This window comes from Phodopus roborovskii, unplaced genomic scaffold, assembly GCF_943737965.1.
Source record: "Phodopus roborovskii unplaced genomic scaffold, PHOROB, whole genome shotgun sequence".
NCBI lineage: Eukaryota > Metazoa > Chordata > Mammalia > Rodentia > Cricetidae > Phodopus > Phodopus roborovskii.
Genome location: NW_026126480.1, coordinates 15,931,671 through 15,940,453, shown reverse-complemented (window position 1 = coordinate 15,940,453; position 8,783 = coordinate 15,931,671). Strand labels below are relative to the sequence as shown.

The window sequence follows — 8,783 nt, the reverse complement described above, 5'->3', positions numbered from 1 at the left end:
TAGATTTGATTTATATGAAGACAAAACTTGATTTAAATTATCTAGAGCAGAATGTAAATATTCATTCATTTATTAAGAAATAGTCACCTTCATTCATCATTTACATCAATGAAAAGAAAAAGAGGAAATATGAAGGAAAACATTTCTGTGTTCCATGGGAAGGTACACTAATCACATACTTTTTTGTTCTTACTCATTATTATTAATGCTGATGAAGGGTTGTCAGGTCCTGTATAGATTCCTTCAAATGAGTCTGTGTATCAGGCTCCTGACAGCATGTCACTAGGCAACAGCTCATGGATTTACCCTTCATCTTTCCTGCTCTTGGGAATCCCAGGACTGGAACAGTTGGATTTCTGGCTTGGTTTGCCATTTGGTACAGTCTATCTTATTGCTGTTCTAGGAAATGTCATCATTCTCTTTGTGATCCAGCTTGAACACAGCCTTCACCAGCCTATGTTCTATTTGTTAGCCATCTGACTGACTTGGGCTTATCTATAGCAACCATCCCAAAAGCACTCAACATTTTCTGGCTTGCTTTCATGAGATTGCCTTTAGGGATTGTTTAGCTCAAATATTCTTTATACATCTATTTACAGGCATAGAAACATTCATGCTTGTTGCCAATGCCTTTGACCATTGTGTTGCCATTTGTAATGCTCTCAGATATAACACAGTCCTCACCAACAGAACAATCTGTATTATTGCTGGAGTTGGACTGTTCAAAAATTTCATTTTGGTTTTTCCACTTATATTTCTCCTTCTAAGGCTTTCATTCTGTGGACACAACATCATACCCCACACGTACTGTGAGCACATGGGCATTGCCCAGCTGGCATGTATCAGAATAAAGGTTAATGTATTATTTGGGTTAATACTCATCTCTATGATAGTTTTGGATGTTATTTTGATTGCTATTTCCTACGTGAAAATTCTCCATGCTGTATTCAAACTCCCATGCTAGGAAGCCAGGCTCAAAGCTCATCATACCTTTGGTTCCCATGTGTTTGTTATCCTGGATTTTTTTACTCCAGCCTTTTTCTCATGGATTTGAACACAATATTCCACAGTATATCTACATCCTCCTTGCTAATTTATATGCAATCACCCCCCTGCTCTTAATCCTCTTATTTATGGGGTGAGAACTAAGCATATTCGAGATCCTGTCGTGATTTTTTTTTTTTTTTTTTTTTTTTTTTTTTGGGTAAGGAAGTTTAACCGTGAGCCATGTAGTCTTCTGATTTTTTTTCTTCATATTCTTAAAAGAGGAGAGTTTATGTGTGAGATTAGATGGAGCAACTGCTTTACAGAATATTATGTTAAATGTTTTTTATACTCATGGGCAGTAAATAAGATAAATTTTATAGTAAATATTTGTTCCAAGACTGAAAAAAAATATTTGTTTCACAAACAGGGTTTATTTCTAAAATGGATAGTAGGATGATCTTTCAAGGATAATGCAGCTCCAGTACTATTTCATAGTACTCTTATCAGAATCCATTGATTACAGTGCAGGGGTTTGATGATGCTAGCATCTATCATAGATGCACAAGGGTTGAAAACACTGTTCAAGATGTGAGTTCCAGGAGTCCTGATAAAAGAAATCAATCACAATTCCAAGTTTTTTTCATTACAGGATTGGCTCCCATCATTGTGCTACAATGAGAAAGAAAATATTGATCAAAATATTACACCATCTCTTTATAATCTATTCTCATGACTTTGACAAAACAAAAAGCAATTGCATCAATTACTTCAGCTCAAATGTGCAGACTTCTTCATTTTAAGTACAAGCAAGGAGGAACTCTCCCAGATGACAAAAATCCAAACAAATGAAAAAACAAAACAAAATATAAATAATGGAGAAATAAGGACACAGCACTAAAGTAAAGAGAAATAAAAAAGAAAAAGAAGAAGAAAAGAAGCCCCTCTAGTTGTAATACTCCCAAAGTTGTAATACTCCCAAAGCCTCCCATGTACAGAGTGAACTTCACCTTTGTCTCAGCTAAGCCAGGGAAAAAAGTTTACCAAAATCTTTTAATTTCACTTGCTACATAACAAACATTACATCTTTTGAAGATCCTATAGATAGACAAGAGTTGCAAGCCCCTTGCAAGCTTGAAGGACTTCTTCCACATGCTGTGTATGTCTCTAGAAATGCACAATAATCAGATGATGGGTCAGGGATGCACTAAGCTTCAGTGAAAGATAACTGAACAAATTCTTCACTAACCCTATGACCTTCATAATCCCTATTCTGATACCTATTAATTAAAATATTTAAATTTTGCTTTTTTACAATATGATACTAAGAAAATGAAAACAATAATCCAATACTGGAATAAAATACTTGTAACTCTTATCAGACAATATCTTTGAATCTCAACTGTGCAAAAATTTTTTATTTAATTTATTATTTTACATGTCGTTCCCAGTTCCCTCTCCCTCCCTCCCTTTTACCCTCTCTGCCCTCTTACATGCACCCCGACCACCCTCCCCTCCCATCTCCCCACCCCAATTCCACTTGTAGGGCAATGCCATCCAGGTGGGGTCATGTAGATGTCAAGGTCATTTGAAGTAGGGACTAGGTCTTCTCTCCTGTCTCTAGGTTAAGGCAGTATCCCTCCATGGGGAATGTGTTGGCAAGGTCCTTTTGTGCACTAGTGATACATCCTGGCTCCACTGTCTGAGGTCCCTTAGACTGCTCAGTCCTTCTGGCTGAGACCCATATTCAGGGGGGCCTGAGTGAGTCCCATGCTGGCTTCCAAGCTATCAGTCTAGGGGCCTGTTAGCTCCTCCTTGTTCAGTTCAGCTGTCTCTATGTGTTTTTGCAGCCTGGTCTTGTCCTCTCCGTCTGCATCTGGGTTCTAGTTCGACTCAGTGTTTAATGTATGGGTGTTTGCTTCTGTTTCCAACAGGTATTAGATGAGGGCTCAATGGGTAAGTTAGTTGTTGATCTCACTAACAGGGAAGGGCATTTATGGTAGCCTTTCCACGGTTGCTCAAATTGTTAGTTGGTGGCAGTCTTGTAGGTCTCTAGACCTTTCTTTAAGTTCAGTTTTCTCTTCAAACCAATATTGGCTCGCTCTTTTATGTTCTCTCTCTCTCTCTCTCTCTCTTTCTCTCTCTCTCTCTCTCTCTCTCTCTTCTGTCTACGATTCCTACCCTGACTCAATCTTCCTAGTCGCACGTGTTTTCCTCTCCTCCCCCTCGCTTTCTCCTACTTCTCTCTCCATTCACTGCCCCCCCACTTCCCCTGTGCTCTGGGGGATTTGTCCCTTCCCCTTTCTGTGAGGAACTTTATATGAATCTCTTAGAATACACCTTGTATCCTAGTTCCTCTGGTGGTATGAATTATAGGCTGGTGATCCTTTGCTCTAGGTCTAAAATCCATATATGAGTGAGTACATACCATGTTCTTCTTTTTGTGCCTGAAATTCGCAAAATTTTTTTATAAGTGAAATAAAAACCAAAGATCCCAAATTTGAAAATTTTGAAAAATTTCAAATAGATTTTTCATAAAGAGATGAGTGACAAATAAACACATGAAAAGTCACCAAGGATCACACAAATTGAAATTATAATTAAATGACATTGCATATCTATTAAAATGGCTAAAATTAAAAATGTTAGTCATACCAAATATAAGAATATATAGAGAGAAATTGGAATCTTATTATATTACAGGAAGGAATGAAAAATAGGACAAAGATGTTGTAAAGAATGTATCATATTTTCAGTTTCCCCCAATGACATGAGATATGACTAAACAAAACCATTCCCAGTTATTTATAACAAAACAAAAAACAAAAAAGCTATCATCCAAAAATCCATATATAGATATTCATTGATCCTATACTTATAATTGTTCCAAGTTAAAAAAGCATTTGTCAATAAGCAAATGATTAAGCAAAAGTATTATATTCAGAAGACTGCCTGGTGTCCATCAATGTATATGACAGGCGTGATTTACAAAATTATAATGTGTAAAAGAAGCCAGAAAGTCCCCTGGAACTGGAGACCAAAGTGGCCCTATGATCTCCAAAGATGATACCACCCATCACCCATTAAACCCCTTTAAGCCTCTCCAATAACCCCAGACTGCACCTCCAGCCATGGACCCCATATCCTGTCCTACTACTCTGGAAGAAGTTTATGGCTTTACTAGAAGCCAGACAGTACCAAGGAACCCTAGGTAAAAACTTGCCTAATAAGTACAGGCTGTACTTTCTCCTCTAGATTCCATACTAGGTCCCATAACCCTGGCATCCTTACAAGAGGCTAGGCTTGTTCTAGGCACCTAAGGTAGAACATTTTCCACTGCTCACAAAGTCCCTTTAAGCCTGCCTAATAACTCCAGACTGTGAATCCCCTCTCCACACCCACATCCCTGGCTCCAAACTCGGGACTACAACTCCAGAAAAAACTTCTGCTTTACCAGAGGCCAAACCATATCTATGGACACCTGGTCTATAACTTCAAAAGAATTCAGCTTTCCTAGAGCATAGGCCAGATCCAGTAACTCCAGTGCTGGTATGTGTACTGGAGGATAAGCTGGCCCTAGGAACCCTAGAGGCCATACAAGAGCTAGGAAACCCAGTCTGCACACCATCCCTGGGCTGCATATCCTGGTCTACAGCTTCAGAAAAGGATTTATGGATCTAGTGCCCTATAGCCACCCCCCCCCCGAAAACCAGAGGGGACACCCAATTGAGCCTAAAGACGTACTAGTCACCACAACTCTTGTTCATTTAGGCAAAAAACCAGAAAGAAATAAAAACTAAGGAGAAAAACACCCACCTAACAAAAACGAATATAGAAATCTACACCTGTATCTAAAATCATCACAAATTTGGATGGCAAAATGCCAGTTTAAGAACACAGTCAATAACAGAAAAAGCAAATTGGCATCACCAGAGCCCAGCTAACCTATAACAGCAAGACCTAACTAACCCAACACACCTGAAGCACAAGAAAATTGCCTTAAACATTACTTTATGAAGAGAACTGGGACTAAAGGTGTGAATCATTACCACCTGGCTCTGTTTCTCTTTTAGACTGGATAAATCTTGGGTAGCCCATGGTGACCTTGAACTCAGAGAGATCCACCTGCCTCTGCCTCCCAGGAGCTGGGATTAAAGGTGTGTGCCACCACTGCCTGGCCTCTATGCTTAACAAATGTAGCTGCTGGGATTAAAGGAATGTGCTACCACTGCCTGGTGTTTATGGCTAACTAGTTTGGCTAGTTCCTAACTCTGATATTCAGGGGAGTTTTATTTGTTAGACTGCAAACAAAATTTCACCACAGGTGGCAATCTGTCAAACTATCCTGCAGACATAAAAGCTCTCTCAATGATCTGACACTTGCTTCAAAGTAGACTCTAGTCTTCTATGTCTTCTGAAATTCTATGTGAATAAATTATTCATGTCTTATGACTGCTATTATTAATAAAATACAATCTGGACATAATGTGTTCACAATTTTGTGATTTAGCATAGTGAATTATTATAGTAATATCTATGTTTCTGTAAATGAATAACCCAGATATTCAGGGGTATGTTAAAGTAGATGGAAAGGAATTTGTGTCCTGGGTACATCTTGCATTGAATGACATTCTAGAAAACTTAAAGAAATACTGACCAAAATGAGAATAGAAAGTGATTGTGGGTACATGACAGAGGTAAAGGACTTAGTCAGAATGTGAAAAGCCTAAGACTACATCGCTGACACACACAAACTCACTTAAAGTCACAAAATCTGTATGAAGGTACTGAATAAACAACTAAAACAGTGAATTGATCCACCAGATAGCAAGAATAATACAGTGAAACAATAAGTAAGATGGTATTGTGAATGTTGTTTACTCTGCTTAGAAATTGAAAAACAGAAATTGGTTTGATTGTTCCTAAAGGGGATGAAATCCAATGGACTGTATCGACATGATGGGATTAAATAGGTGACTTAATCAACTGCAAAGTGGTTACACAGCTAAGGGCTAATGACACTTTTAAAATGTTATTGTAAGTTACTAGATCTTTATTGAGGATAACAGACCATTAATATAGTTCTTTTTTTTTTCCAATCCTGCCTATCTCCTAGTCTCTCTGAATCTGCTCCTCACTCCTGTAGCATCCTCCCCTGCTAAGGAAAGCCAAAAAAGAATAAAATAAGATTGAAGGAACAATAATAAAAGAAGGAAAAACACTTCCTTCCTCTGTTTCTCCCACCTCTCCATCTCTTCCCCATTCATCCTAGGGGCATTGGGAGCTGCTATCTATCATGAAGTATATCCATCTGTCCAAAAAGCACTACTTGCAAGTGTTACCATAGAATGTCAAAGTACACTTAAAAATTCTCCATTAATATAGTTCTTAAGAGTTGGGCAAATCCTTACTGATATTCACTAAAGAAACAGACTGGTAGGTTCAAGGTCATTCTTTTCCAGTGAGAATATCCTAACTACAGACAATAGGGATTAGATGACATCATTGATCATGTGACCTATACTTGACCACACAAAAAACGCCATGAAGCAATGTGGTACCTATACCCATCATAGAGAATCTCCCTGATACATCAAAGTGAGACAATTAGATCTCCGGTGTGATTTCTACATCAGATTTTGCTTAAAAAGCTTGATTAGAAAGGATATGGTGCAAATGTTTAATTTCAGTGCTCAAGAGGTAAAGACAGTCAGTGATATCCATGGATCTCTGTGAGTTTGAGAACAGAATGATTTACAGATTGAGTTCTAGTAGGACAGTTGAAGGCTACAAAGAGCAACCCAGTCTCAAAAAACAAAACAAAGAAAAACAAAAACAAGATAAATAAAGAGATTAAGAAAAGAGTGCTTTAGGACAATACTGGTTCTGATAAAACAGACGGATTTTGTATTAGAGTAAAAGCCATTTAGTTATAAAGTCAGAATAAGTTGTTTCTATTTGTTACAACATTCAAGCTTAACTCACACATTCTGTACCCAGATCAGATAACATGTTAGTTAAGAAAGTTTAAACCTTTGGCCAAGATGATTTGTCAAATAATCAAATCTGTTACCTGCTTCTGTAAAATTACCCTGCAAATTCTTATGTTACAAAATCTCTACTTATATTTTTATTATAAAAAAAGACCTGAGAAGTTTATAAAATCCTCCTCTGTAGGATAGTAAATATATATGATTAGTAAATAAAGCTTGCTTATTTGGCTTATTTAGTTTAGTTTTTGTTCTAGAACTACAGGGTCAACAGTTCACTGATAAAAATATTGCTGTGAGGGTGATGACATTTCTCTAAAATGGTATTTTCTTTCTTTTTATTTATTCTTCTCTCATATGATACATCCCAAAAGCAGTTTCTTCTACTTCCTTTCCTCTCAGTGCACTCTCTCAATGCTCCTGAACTTCTCTCACCCAGATTCAGTCCTCCACCATTTCCCTTCAGAAAAAGGAACTGGTTCAATTCCCAAGGTTATCAGCCTAACAGGGTATTACAAAACACAAGACCACACATAAACCCTCATATCAAGGCTGGACAAAGAGGCTAAACATCCTAGCTGGTCTTCAACATATGCTGGAATCTCTAAGAAGTAGGCTCTAATGCCAGCAAATAAATGGATTTTCTATAAGCAAAAGCTGCCTTTTCCCCTGGCCCCAAATAGTGTTAAATAGGGTTAGTTACTGAATCATCAAACCTAGTGGAATAACTGAAGGTTCTAAATGTACAGCCAAGAGAAGGTCAAAGTATGAAACACTTTAGAAACGAAGATAGGAACTGTCTCATAGGTCTGGGCCAACAACAAGGAAATAGATCCCAACCATGGAACAAATGATTCCAGATAACCAGCCCTGTCTGGATCATACCTGGCCAACGGACAGCCTGGGGTCTTTCCAAGTCATTTTGTGTTTTTTTTTTCTTTGAAGAGGAACAGGTCAAACCTGGACTATCTCTCAATAATGAGATCATACTGTGTAATCAATCTCCTTGTGCCCCATGGTTGTATGCTGATTTGCAGTCTATCTCTATAAAAAAGAGATCCTGAACACTTTGAAGGATGTACAGCTTTCCCCTAGATTGCTGACACCTAAGTGCACTTGTTCAAAAACATGTCTTATTTCTTGCATCTCCTGGTTTTGGTGTTTGTGTCTTGAGGCTCTCCCACCAGCCCATCAAGACCCCGAAACTAGTGTCTTACAATAGGCTTCCAGCAGAAGCTGTTGCCCAGATTAGCTCTGGATTAAAGATGAGTCTTCCTACCTCCAAGATCCAGCTCACAGGTTGATTCTCCAACTTCAAATTATACAAACCCCTCACAGCTGTGCCCCACCCTTTTCCCCTCTTCCGGAAATGCAGATGTAGTGTAATTGAGAAGCAAGTGTAGCTCCCAGAGGCCCCTGATCTTAGAAACAAAGAGATAATGCTCCTGAAAGGACACTTGGTGTAAAAGGACAGCTACATGACCCAGAGACCGATATTAGGGTCCCACCCGATGATCGAAAAAGTGAGCAACTGGCCACTAACTCTCATTTCGAGCTCAGAGTGTGGAAGTGGCTGATCCACACACTAATTCTTTACCCATCCTCAGACTGCTGCCTTTCCTCCTGGCTGGAGAATCATGAGACTTCAATATCTTCCTATCCTCCCTGATACCGAGGCTTGCTATCTTCAGTGTGGATGGAGAATCAATGCCTCCTATCCTCAGTGTGGCAGAAGGAACGCCTGATCCTGAATTTGCTCCTGTCCTGTATACCTCCCTCATCCTGGGATTAAAGGTGTAAGCTCTGTTA

General features: G+C 38.6%; 1 pseudogene; it reads left to right on the top strand.

Moving 5' to 3' along the window:
• Window positions 1-276: 276 nt before the first annotated feature.
• Window positions 277-5,066, top strand: LOC127227608 (olfactory receptor 52E8-like; annotated as a pseudogene).
• Window positions 5,067-8,783: the final 3,717 nt, after the last annotated feature.